Here is a 13,185-nt window from a genome sequence, read left to right as displayed (position 1 = left end):
GTTTTAAAGTGGGAAAAGTAGTTTTAAAGAATCTCTGTCTTAACTGGATTTACTAATGCCTCTCTTCTCTCCACTGCCCTCACTCACATACACTTCACCAGGCCTCTAGTCAATAAACTCACACACTGTTCCCTCCCTAGATCAAGTGCCTTGCAGATATCTTACGCGTTGCTCATGGACAAGGCAACAGAAATGTTATGCAAATGAGTTTCAGGGATCCATGTTAATAAAAGGTACAGATGCAATGCTATGAACCAGCTGGTTTCTTTGTCCTCAGATACTGAGTTATTACACGTTTGCGGGATGGCTTTAGGCAATCAGTGGATTTACACACAGCTTCGTGTTCTGCAGGGAAATACAGTTGTTTCAGAATCAGAGCAGCAAAATTTGGCTCTTCAGAACCTAGAAGAGAAAATTTTGACCCTGCCTACTTCCTTATTTTAGTGGTTTGACTAACCAAAGGCAAACACCCTTTAACTATTTGGGGAAGTAGGTTCTTTTATGGGTTTGAGAACTTCTCTAGACTTCTTTTTTACAGGCTCTCCAGTCTAGGCTGTGATGTTTCCTGGTGTCTTCAAACACCTGAAAAGGCAAAACCTCTGTTTTCAGTTCTGTATTAGCTTCGGCTCACACTAAGAATTCTCTCTCATTCTCACTTGCTCATGAACTTGTTTATTCCCTTTCCTTTCCACCCATGATATTCCTTCATTTATTGCTTTGAATTGCTATATTAAAAACCATCCATGTCCTGTATATTTCCCTCCTTACTCTTCACTGCATCTGTCAATGTATCAGATGCTTCTGATCCTTAAAAGATGAAAGTACAAGATACAAGTAGAAATTGAGGAGCTGTTTTAAATCTCAAACAAGAGAACTACTGGTGTTACACCTAGCTGGTATGAATCTATATACTCAAGTATTCAAGAAATTCCCTATTCTTTTATAATCTTAATATAAAAAATTCTGACTCTTCAGACCTTTTCCCATGGGAATGACACACTAATGCCTACCTTCCCTCTCCTCACCCTACCCTGGCCCTGGAGCAGAATTAGGGGACAGAATCCCAAATGAGATGCAAATGCAGGAACACAAAGCACCTTTTCAAGAATTTGTTCCTCTTCTACGTAGGTCCAGTTAATTGTTGATCCTGCTTTGTTTTCTGTCTTCTCTTCTATATTTCAACAGAAGCCATAAAATTTAATTTCTATGTGAGTTCTCCCAAATTGTAAATGTGTACTTAAATTAGGCAGTTTAAGTGAAATACAGCTATGAGTCAATTTAGCCAAATGGCCATGATTTTACAGCTTTTATCCTGAACTTGACAAATATCCTAATGGCACTTGCTATCAGGATATGTCGCTTTCCTTATCTGCCTGAAGGGAAAGGGTCAGTCTAGCTACTTTGTTTCTTAGCTTTTCAGGACCAGGAGGCTCCATGGAGATGTTCACTTACATGGCCCCCACTCTAACATTTGGTGATTATGATTTATTACCTACCATTTTGTGCTTCTGGATTTTTCTGATCCTAAAGGGTATGTACATAGGCACAATAACAAATCCATTATATCAAATAATAGGCATTGCGTGAGTTCTTAATTTAATAAGTCTAAATGAAAGAGAGTTATACCGTGTTTTATAGTAATGACATTAGTTTTATTATCAAAGTCAGAAAAACAGAGCACTGCCTGAAGCTATTTCTAAATGCTCCCATAGCTTAACAGTTAGGCACAAATTTCAGTGGCTTCTGGGCTCAGATTGATCTATACCATGTACCAACATTTTGAAGGCGCTAACTCAGTGGTTTGTTTGGGGCAATAGGAACCTTATTTTCTCTGAGTTAGTGCCAGCGATGAGCAAGTCCTCTGGTTCTACAGGTGACTGTCAGTAAGGATTTAACCTATCCCGTGTGTTTCGGGACTAACCTACCAAATTAAAGTTGAGGCAGGGAATTCAGGAGAGGGAGGCACTGGCACAGTTTACCAATGCTGCTTAGATATGCTTCAGTGTTAATAGTAAATTGTTTTCTTAGATACAAATGTAAAATAAGAGAACAAAGTGCCAGCACAGTGCTTCTGAGATAGTAGGTGCTCAACAAAGTTTTCCTAAAAGGAAAGAAAATCCTTCTTATACCAAGAGTACCTGGACAAAGTGTTTGGCATATTGGTTTATTCTTTGCAGAGTTTTCATAGCACCACTACTGTAGGAAATAATTAGTCAACGAGAGACACTAGAGTCTGGGATCCCAAGGTATGATGGCTTCAGAAATCTAGGCAAGAGCTAATAGTGAGGCTTGAATCTGGACATGGAAGATGGAGGGATGGAAAGTAAGTTGCAGGAGGCGATGCAGAGTAGAATGAGCAGGGTTTAGCAAGAGAGATAGAGAGCCAGATCAGAGCGGGCAGACTAGACAGGGATGTACACGTTTTAAAGACTGAGGTAGGAGGATAAAGTGTCCCTTAATTAAAATGTTAGTGAATGAAAGGTTAGTTTCAGAGGATTTATAATCTGTTCTCTTTCAGACAAATCACACCATGAAGTTTTACATCTGAGGAGTCTCTTTTGGCTATTACCATTGGGACAGAGTTTAACTTCTTCTACTAGGACTAAAAGGTCCTTTAATGTAAGATCTCAAACTGCCTTTCTAGTCTCTGTGCAGCACCCTGAAAGCCTGATGTTCTACAGCTACTGAAATGTACTTCCAAAGCAGGTGCCTCAGGCATGTTGCATCTGTCTGCAGCGCCCACCTGCCTCTGTTCCACCCAGCAAACACGAAACAGTCCCCGCACAAGGTGAAGGCGCCACACTAGTGGGGCTGCTCTGAGCACTCCCTGGTAGAGCTGATCATTCCCTTTGTTCTCTGTCACAGTAGCTCTTGGCTCTTAACTTCAGTAGTATGTTCCATCTCTAGTTTGTGGGTTTCCTAAAGAAAGGTACCATATAATACTTACCTCTGTTGCATGTACTGTGTGTAATAGCAGTATAAATAATTGTTAAGGAGATGATTTGGACATTCGGAAAAAAAAAAGCGGTCTGTGGTATTAGAGTAAACATTAAGAGTAGTTTAGGAAGAGACCCTGGATGTAAGGATTTGTGCAGTTCTCTAGGGGGGAAACTGCTCCAATGCACCAAGGAGGCCAAGTCTGGACTCCCAGTTGCTGGAGAGAGAGAGTGCCAGGGGAGGAAGAGAAAACAGAAGGAGCAGACTACCTTTTAAAGAAATCTGGTAGGAAGTAAGAGAAAGAAGATGGCTTCTTAAGCTGAATACAATAATGAGAAAAGTTTAAAAAAATAAGTAAAAAAAATAAGAATAATGAGAAAAGTTTATTTCATTCAGTGACAATTTGGGCCTGCCTTCAGTGTGGTGGGGGCGGAGAGGGATTGACTGAAAAAAGCAAGTGAAGGGAAATTAAAGGAGCTGGGAGACAGTGTTCTTGGGAGATGGGAAAAAGAATTAGGCTAAAAAATATAGGTGATGAAGTTTAACAAGGAAAATGGAGGAATCTCTCTTCCTCTATAACAAGAGCAGAAAGAAAAGGTCAGTGGGATGAGACCATTTGACATTATAGGAGACAAGTGGAAAGTTCATATTCAGTTGCCTAAATCCTCTCCATAAAAGGGTACAAGGATCACCTGCTGACAGGAAGATCGTCAGAAATAAGTTTTAGCTAGATAACAAGCAAGGACAATCAAGAGAAAAATCAGCCAGTAAAAACTCAAGAATATTACTGAAAAGGACTGAAAACCCAGCTGAGGTCAGGGAATAGAAATTCATGTCCCTGAAAGACACATCTCCATCTGATATCCTTGAACAATATGCAACGGAATAGGAGTGAAGGAAGAGATTGTGGAATGTATCCAGGACTGGGGAATAGCACTAAGGAAAGGAAAGCAAACGTGGTTGACCATGGGTTCTTAAACTTAGTAAGGGGGCTAAGGAAATCGGGGCTTCTCACCCTAAAGAGAGTACAAAAGTATTAGAACCCAAGAGTCACGATGTGGACAAAGGAACAGATACCACAGAAGTATGTTAGCTCCCGATGTAAGGAAGCGGACATTGTGGACTGAAAGGCAGGTTTCAGAATCTGCGACCTTGAAGTAACACTTTTCTTTTTTTAAAGATTTTATTTATTTATTTGACAGACAGAGATCCCAAGTAGGCAGAGAGAGAGGAAGGGAAGCAGGCTCCCTGCTGAGCAGAGAGCCTGATGTGGGACTCGATCCCAGCGTCCTGGGATCATGACCTGAGCTGGAGGCCCAGGCGCCCCTTGAAGTAATACTTTTGAGCAATGACCAGCGTGTCTCTGCTGGAGTTGAACAATTGGGCCAAGGAGTTGGAAGGGACACCAATGGGTGATCACAGTGGTAGAGAGTGAACCGAAGATAGACGTAACTCCAACTGTTGAAGTTGTAGAAACTGAGTCTCCTCGAGAGCAGTAAATGGACACTGTAAGGAAAGTAGTAACAACGCAAAGGTTTCAAAAGAGAAGGGTTTGGTGAGCGATGGCTACAGAACCATGGAGCCAGAGTGAGACTGAGGAGCAGGGATAATATCTCATCCTCCTGGTTCTGCTTTGGGAGAGTAGGACAAGTAGAGATGTCCTTTTGAGGAAGAAAATGGTATCATGAAGGGAAACCAGTAAAAGCATAAAGAAAGAGGGAATGTCCTTAGGCAAGATTTATAACGTGAATGAATTTGCTCACAATAGACAAATGTTAAATATGCACCAAGAGAATATAACTAACACTAAAAGAAATAATTTCCCATTCAGAGGATAACATTTTAAGACAAAATGTTTAGAAAACACAGTATTTCTACCTAAATATACTACTGCTATTCATGGACTATTTTGAAATAGCTTCGCATCTCAGAAAGTATCCTATAACCAATAGGTCCTAGTCTAGGATTAATTTGATTATTGATTTATGCTGTAATTTATGTCAGAATTTTTGGATGCTTAAAATTGTCTAGATTTCCTCTACCATGCAATAAAAAAATGTTAACAGATAATAAAGTAATTCATGGCTGTTCAGTAAATTTAGCAGCTTACCAAATGTTACTGAGTATAAAATATATACTGGGTACTGTGCTAAGGACCGAAGATGCTGAGAGGGGTCATCAGACCCTCATCAGGCCCCCTCATAACCTCTTTTTTAGGAATGCTGAGGTATTGACTATTTTTAATTTTGTGTAAGTATGCACATAATATTTTAATATAATCAGAAAATTTTGTGGCATTTAGAAATAGATTATTTTGAACTTTAACCTTATTTTTATTTTTTTTTAAAAATTGAACTTTAACCTTATTCTTAATAGGTATATTTGAACGGTTCAAATATATAAAACAATATTAAAAGATTATAGCCCTATTTTAGAACATTAAAATATAGTAAAACTAGGTTGTCTATGAATTCTTATACATAAAATCTTAAATCCAAACCACTTCATTTTGAATATATGTATTTATGCTCTGAGAAGACGTGGAAAATAAGCAGTTTGTGTCTGTCATATTTGTAATCATTGCTGCTTTAGAAATTAAACAAATATTCAGGAATTAGTCCTTTTGGAAAGAAAGCAGAGCATACTTCTGGTTTGTTTGTTTGTTTGTTTGTTTTTAAAGATTTACTTATTTATTTTAGAGAGACAGGGTGAGAGAGAGAGCATGAGCAGGATAGGAAGAGGGAGGGGAAGAGAGAGGTTCAAGCAGACTCTGAGCTGCGCACAGAGCCCAATGCAGGGCTCGACTTAATGACCCTGAGATCACAACATGGGCCCAAACCAAGAGCTGGACACTTAACTAACCATACCACCCAGGCATCGCAGAGCATACTTCAAATGTCTTACATGAAACTTCTATAAATTTTTCATGTATTTTAATTTAATATATTTAATGAATTTTTAGTTTCTGGGATATTTTAAGTTAAAAGAAAATGGGGACCCACCAAAGAAAAAAACAGTTTTGAAATGTAATCCTTTATTGTGCTGAATATGGAAAGCAATCTGTCATTTATACAATTGTCCTATTGCCTAAAAGTGGGAAAATTGTTTTGTGATTGAACAACCACCAAGCAGCTCATTAGCCATTATTGCCTTTCTGGGAAGTCACAGGTATGTGGCTGGCAAATCACAAAGAGCCCCAGAGAGGTGTAGGAGTAGTGGTGAGGGTCTGTGAAGACTGCTAAGGAAACTTTCTTCCTTCCTTCCTTCCTTCCTTCCTTCCTTCCTTCCTTTCTTTCTTTCTTTCTTTCTTTCTTTCTTTCTTCTTTCTTTTTAAAGATTTTATTTATTTATTTGACAGAGATCATAAGTATGCAGAGAGGCAGGTGGTGGGGGCGGGGTGGGGGGAAGCAGGCTCCCTGCTGAGCAGAGAGCCTGAAGCAGGGCTCCATTCCAGGACCCAGAGATCAGGACCTGAGCCGAAGGCAGAGGCTTTACCCCACTGAACCACCCAGGCGCCCCTAAGGAAGCTCTTTCATTATTCTGCTGTATGCTAGTTCTGCCAGCTGGGTCACTGGAAACAGAATCTACCATGTTTACAAATTCTGTTGCATAAAGCCATATTTCTCTACATAGAGAAAATTGCTAAACAAAAATGCTAATTTTTCATTTTCTCTATGATTGTTTTACCAGCAAAGTTCCTCTAGTTCCAGGTATTCATTATTAAATTAGCATAATGACTCTATTCAAATCAGTTTTGCCTAGAACACTCTTGGTTTTAACTCTCGCCTATACTTTCCCCACCCACGTCCTTTGAAAACAACTTGAGGTAACATCCAGATTTATCCTCATTCAATAAAGTTCCTTTTTTTTTTTTTTAAGTTGCTAACTGAATTCAAGGAAAATGAAAATTCTCTACCATTTTTACTAATTGAGTGTCTTTGAGCAAGTGGCTGAATCTCGGAGGGGGGTGCGTGCGGAGATTGAGATGCTCATTTCAAGCATTAAATGAAACCATGTTTGTACAGTCGATTCTCAACAAATGTTAGATTCCAATGAACCAATTTGCTGTTTGGCCAAAAGTAAATTGAGGCGACAAAAGTACAGGGAATTGAAGGATAGAAGAAAAAAAGCAAATACAGGTAGTTGTATGGTACCAGTCAAGCTCCTTTAGATGCCTTTTACTCAGAGAATTAGATAATCTCTTGCCAGGAACCTATATTTATTTAATAAATTATTATTTTATTGGAAGAATTTGGATAGCTTATGGGTACATTATAATCATAATAAGTTTGGAGTTTCATGTTCTATTGTTTTGGAAATTTTAAAAGCAAGTATCTTTCCTTGTCAAAAATCATACTTAATGTCGTATTTTTGCATGAAGCAGCAGAATTGCTCCTAGCAGCAGATGAGGGGAGAAGGGTGGTAAACGTGCTTGAGTAAATACCTTACATTTCTATGCTTTCTAAAAGATTCCTCAAAGGGGAACTATGAAAGAGAACCGTTTTTCCCCCCAAGTTTTGAGAGAATAGGGGGGAATAAACTTGGCTAGGAAAATAAGCGTGGTACTTCTGATGGTCCCGAAACATGGAAGGGAGGGAAGGAGAAAAGGAGACAAGCTGTATCTCCCTTTGTCAGGATCTTCAGCCACAACTCTCACCCTGTATTTGCTCTCACCTCTGTCTTGTCCCGAAGCTTAGGACTCCTACTGACGTGACCATGTATAGATAGGTGCATGTGGGTTCTCATTTACATCTCTGGCTTTAAACTTGACTAAAACCTGTCCTATTCCATTCTCTTTTCCCCGAAGATACTCTGTGCTCACTTCCCTCTAAGACTCCTGTGCTATATCACCCATTGAAGCTTCCCCATCTCAACTCTGTGTGGAGAATTCGAATCACAAATTCTCCCCTCTCTACCTTCTCCACTATTGGGAACCCCTCATTTTTTCTTCAAAACTAGATGCTCACCAGAAATGTATCTTTAGGAAAGATTGTGGATGGCTATGGAAAATTCAGAGACATCCCTCAGCCTCAAGGTAGGAGTTAATTTAAATCATCTCAAGCATACTAGCTTGCTCTCTCTCTCTCTCTCTCTCTCTCTCTCTTTCCACCCCACTCTCCTAAAATATAATGTCTAGAAAAGTGATTTGTGATTCATCTCTTGCACTACGAAGGACATTTGTAGTCACAAGATAGAGGGTCTAATTAATTAAGTCTTTGTGCCGAAAACCTTGGGATGAGGAGGAGCTTATATTGACAAACCAGTCAAGGTCAAGTTCTTCAAAGGGCCTGTCAGGAGGCATCTTACAGTGGAGGTTGGTAACGAAGGCAGTTCATTTGTTCTTGCCCTTCTCTCAACTTTTCACTTCTTGGAAAGTTTCAAAGGAAAAAAAAAATCAACTTTCACTGTAATTCATGCCAGTGTCCTTCCTCATCTTGTGGGTAGGCAGTTTAGGTCTTTTGAATGTCCACCTCCTTTCTTCCCATAACTGCTTCTGTCCATTTACCTTTTTGCTGAATTCATGGCAGCTGTTCAGTCTCCCAGTGCTCTGCCTCATTAAGTCTCCCACAGTGTTCGATGTGTTCATTATGTCTAGCAGATATCAACCCTGTTCCTTTTGCCTTACTTCCTTAGGCACAAAGTTCTCATCATTATTCAGTTTTCAAGAGCTTCATTGTAGTTATCTGTGTCTCTGTCTGTATCAATTAAGGATTTAGATTGCATATATTAAGGGAGGTTTAGAAAAAAAATTTTTTTCCGTTTTCTTATGTAACAGGAAATCTGGACATAGTTACTAGTACTGACTGGTTCATTGACTCCAAAACATTAAGACCTAGGTGTCTCTGATCCTCTTGACATTTGTGATCACAAGATGTCTGCTCTAGCTTCAGTCACCAGGTCCAAATTCCAGGTGAGACAAAGGAGGCCATGTGGCCACATAACTGCCAAACCAGCTTGCCTCTCTAAAGAGATTTTCCCAAACTGCTCCCAGTAACTTCTCCTTGGGTTTCACTGGCCAACAATTACTCTAAAAGAGATTAGAGAATTTGATATTTTAGATCGGTTCATTGGCTTTCACCTCAAAATTTTATGTTTTGTTAGGAGGAAGGAAAGGAGAATGAGTATTTGATAAGCAACAAGGAACACGTACTACATTGTCCTTTCTATTCTGTTGGATCTAAACCTTGTTATAACAGAAAGAGCATAGGTTTTTGGATTAAAAACCCTGAATGTATTGGTTAATTTTATGTGTCCAAAAAATGTGACCTGGGGGCACAAGGGTGTCTTGGTTAAGTGTCTGATTCTTGATTTCGGCTCAGGCCGTGATCTCAGGGTCATGAGAGTGAGCCCCTCATTGGGCTCTGTGCTTAGTGTGGGACTTACTTCAGGTTCTCTCCCTCCTTTTCCTCTGTTCCCAAACCCTACTCATGTACCCTTTGTCAAAGAAAAGAAAAAATGTAGCCTTGGCTGGTATACTGAGTTTGAGTTTGGGGTCCCAGACTTTTGAGTGACTTTGGACAACCTACTTGGGACTCAAGATTAGTTGAAATAAATCAGGGATGTTAAGGCTGTACTCTAACAAGGTTGAATAGGTGTGTATGGTGGGTGGGGGTGGGGAATATTAGATTAGACCTTCTCATTTCTGTACACATGTTTCAACTTTACCATCACTTCTCTTCAGCTATATTTTTTAAATTGAGCTTTCCTGTTAAATTCCACTTAAAGAAATGGAGCTACTGATTCAAGTAACACATTAAGTGATCTTAAAGTTTCATCTCAGTTTTAACAATGAAATGTCATAAATAAATGGATTCATCTCAACACATGCTGGGACCATGGCTAAGGGAGCTGATTCTCAAAGTCAACAAACTCCCCAAAAGTATTCAATGCCCCAAATAACAGTGCCCTGAGAGAAGTCACAAACCTAAACTAGATGGGTATAGATACACAGGACTTCAGTCTAGTGTATGGGGAACCAACAGTAAAAGCCCATACAACCGTGACAGCTGAGGTCACGTGGGTTGTGACGTCATGGGCTAAAGCTATCGTTTAGTTTGGCCTGTGGGATGATGTTCCTGATAGACACCTTCAGGAACAGAGTGGTTAATCTTCATATGCAGGTCTCTGTTATCATGGTGAGCCTGACTAGAGCAAGTAAGGTCTGACCCTAGACCAGGTGACCTTTTTATTGTCTCAGAGACCCTTTCCTCACAGGAGATAATAAAATGATGTAATGTCAATAAATCCTCTGTAACACTGCAGCTCCAAATACACACCTGGAGGTCAGCACAGGGTTTGAATATAAAAATATCATTTTTATGTTTGTTTGTTTGTTTGTTTTATTTTATTAACATATACCGTATTATTTGCTTCAGGGGTACAGGTCTGTGATTCACTAGTCTTACACAGTTCACAGCACTCACCATAGACCATACCCTCCCCAATATCTATAACCCAAGCACCCCATCCCTCCTGTCCTCCTCCCCTCCCACAACCCTCAGTCTGTTTCCTGAGATTAAGAGTCTCTCATGGTTTGTCTCCCTCCCCGGTCCCATCTTATTTCATTTTTTTCCCTCCCTTCCCCCCATGACCCCCATCCTGTCTCTCAAATTCTTCATATAAGAGAAATCATGTGATAATTGTCTTTCTCGGATTGACTTATTTCACTTAGCATAATACCCTCTAGTTCTATTGACATCATTGCAAATTGTAAGATTTCAGTTTTTGACAGCTGCATAGTATTCCTACACACACACATACACACACACGCACACACACACACACACACACACACATCCCACATCTTTATCCATTCATCTGTTAATGGACATCTAGATTCTTTTCATAATTTGGCTATTGTGGACATTGCTGCTATAAACATTCTGATGCGTGTGACCCTTCAGATCTCTACATTTGTATTTAGTGTAAATACCCAGTAGTGCGATTGCTGGGTTGTAGGGTAGCTCTATTTTCAACTTTTTGAGGAACCTCCATACTGTTTTCTAGAGTGGCTGCACCAGTTTGCATTCCCACCAACAGTATGGGGGGGTTCCCCTTTCTCCACATCCTCGCCAACATCTTGTCATTCCCCAACTTGTTAATTTTAGCCATTCTGACTGGTGTAAAGTGGTGTCTCACTGTGGTTTTGATTTGTATTTCCCTGACACTGAGTGATGTTGAGCACTTTTTAATGTGTCTGTTGGCCATTTGGATGTCTTTTTTGCCGAAATATCTATTTATGTCTTCTGCCCATTTCTTGATTGGATTATTTGTTCTTTGTTGAGTTTGATAAGTTCTTTATAGATTTTGGATACTACCCCATTTTCTGATATGTCATTAGCAAATATATTCTCCTGTTTTGTCAGCTGTCTTTTGGTTTTGTTGACTATTTGCCTTACTGTGCAAAAGCTTTTCATCTTGATGAAGTCCCAATGGTTCGTTTTTGCCCTTGCTTCCCTTGTGTTCTTAAAGAGATCTTTTCATTAAAGTTAAAAGATTATCAACCCTCCCCCCCAAAAAAGTCCTTGTTTTTCCAGTTGTAAGAACATTTTTTGGAGAAAGACTTTAATTAGAGAGTTGTTGAATGGTGTTTAGACCATTTTACCATGCTACATGAAAAGATTTCTACAAGAAGAAAAAAAAAAGCCATTTTGACCATAATATGGAGAAATATAATGTAAGCAGAATTTATTGTTGGAACTGACTCTATTATTGACCCAAACGAATTCTCTGTGAAATTTAACCAGCCTGCTTTTTGCATTTCATTCAGTTTATTCTATAATAGCTTTAGGAGAGTAGTTTTGGCCAAAATGGTATCAGATGTGGCTTAATATTAATAATTGAAAATCTGTGAAAATGTAAGTGATTAAGAACACAACTTTAATTTTTATTTTTTTAGAAGCATCTGGTTTCAAGTCTTGAGTCAGAATACTTATTGGCTGTGTGACCTTGAACAAATGGCTTAATCTCTGTAAGTCTCAATTCCATTACTTGTTAAGTAATAATAATAATAATAGTACCTATTGACTGATAGGTACTGATTTTGAAGATTATATGAGGAAGTTCATGTAAAATATTTAGCCAAGTACCTGGCACATAATGAAAATTCAGTAAGTGCTAGTTATAGTTTTCCCATTTTGAAACAAAATGATGGCTAGTTTCAATAGATATAAATCACCTTTAATTTCTAAATAAGAAGTGAAATCTTTTAAGTAGTGATTATCCTATTCACAAAGTTTCTTATTTGTCAATTAAAAACATTATCTCGGTGGTATTATGGTCTAACATGGTTCTGCTCACTCTGACTTTGGAGAAATGTTCTCATGAAATGAAAAGTCATACTTCAGATCAATCAATATAGAATGAAAGAGGAGATGAGGTCAGGAAAATGAGTATTAAGGATGAGGAGGGAGGAGGGAGGGACAGTTGAGAAAAGGAGTTGGGGGAAGAAGAAAGAGGAAGAGTCAGAGGGAGACTTTGTAAACAGTCTAGGATAACTGGTGTCTGGGTAATTGGAACTGAACCCTCAGCCCTGGGGCTGATTAACAATTGTACCTCTGCTCTCCCCTTCCCCCCAGAGACAACCCTCCCCTGGGCATTGCTGTTGTTCTGAATCTTTTCTCCCTAGTAGTACTCTCAGGCTTGTCTCAAGGTGGTGTTCACAGGAGCTACTTTTCAATATATCTGCAGCTCCTGTCATTTTACTACTTATAACTTAGGAATTCAAACTTTACAGGATCACTCTATAAAGAAGAAATGACGAAAGTGAAAGTTATGATGGGGCATCTGGGTGGCTCAGTGGGTTAAGCATCTGTCTTTGGCTCAGGACATGATCTCAGGACCCTGGGATCAAGCCCCACACTGGGCTCCCTGCTCAGCAGGAAGTCTGCTTCTCCCTGTCCCTCTGCTGCTCTCCCCAGAGCCCCCATGCTCATGCAAGCTCTTGAACCACCATGTTGTCTCTAGATCTCTCAAATAAATAAATAATTAAAAAAAAAAAACCCACAACCCTGAACTTGTTTTTTTTTTGTAAAAAGGGTGAAAGTTGTGAAAAATATTAAGCTTGCTTAGCAGCCACCAAAGTAATAATTTAGCTTCATGACTGAAGGATAAGTTTTGAATTGCTAAGTATTATCAAATGAGGCAACTAGTTTTTAGCCAGTCAGAGTGCTTCAGGCTAAGATTGAAATTGGAAAGACTGCCAACCAAGAAGAGAAGGTAAAAACAGGACTGACAAAGGATACCTGG

This window comes from Mustela nigripes, chromosome 2 (genome assembly GCF_022355385.1).
Source record: "Mustela nigripes isolate SB6536 chromosome 2, MUSNIG.SB6536, whole genome shotgun sequence".
In the NCBI taxonomy this organism is placed as follows: domain Eukaryota; kingdom Metazoa; phylum Chordata; class Mammalia; order Carnivora; family Mustelidae; genus Mustela; species Mustela nigripes.
This window is presented reverse-complemented; position numbering follows the sequence as displayed.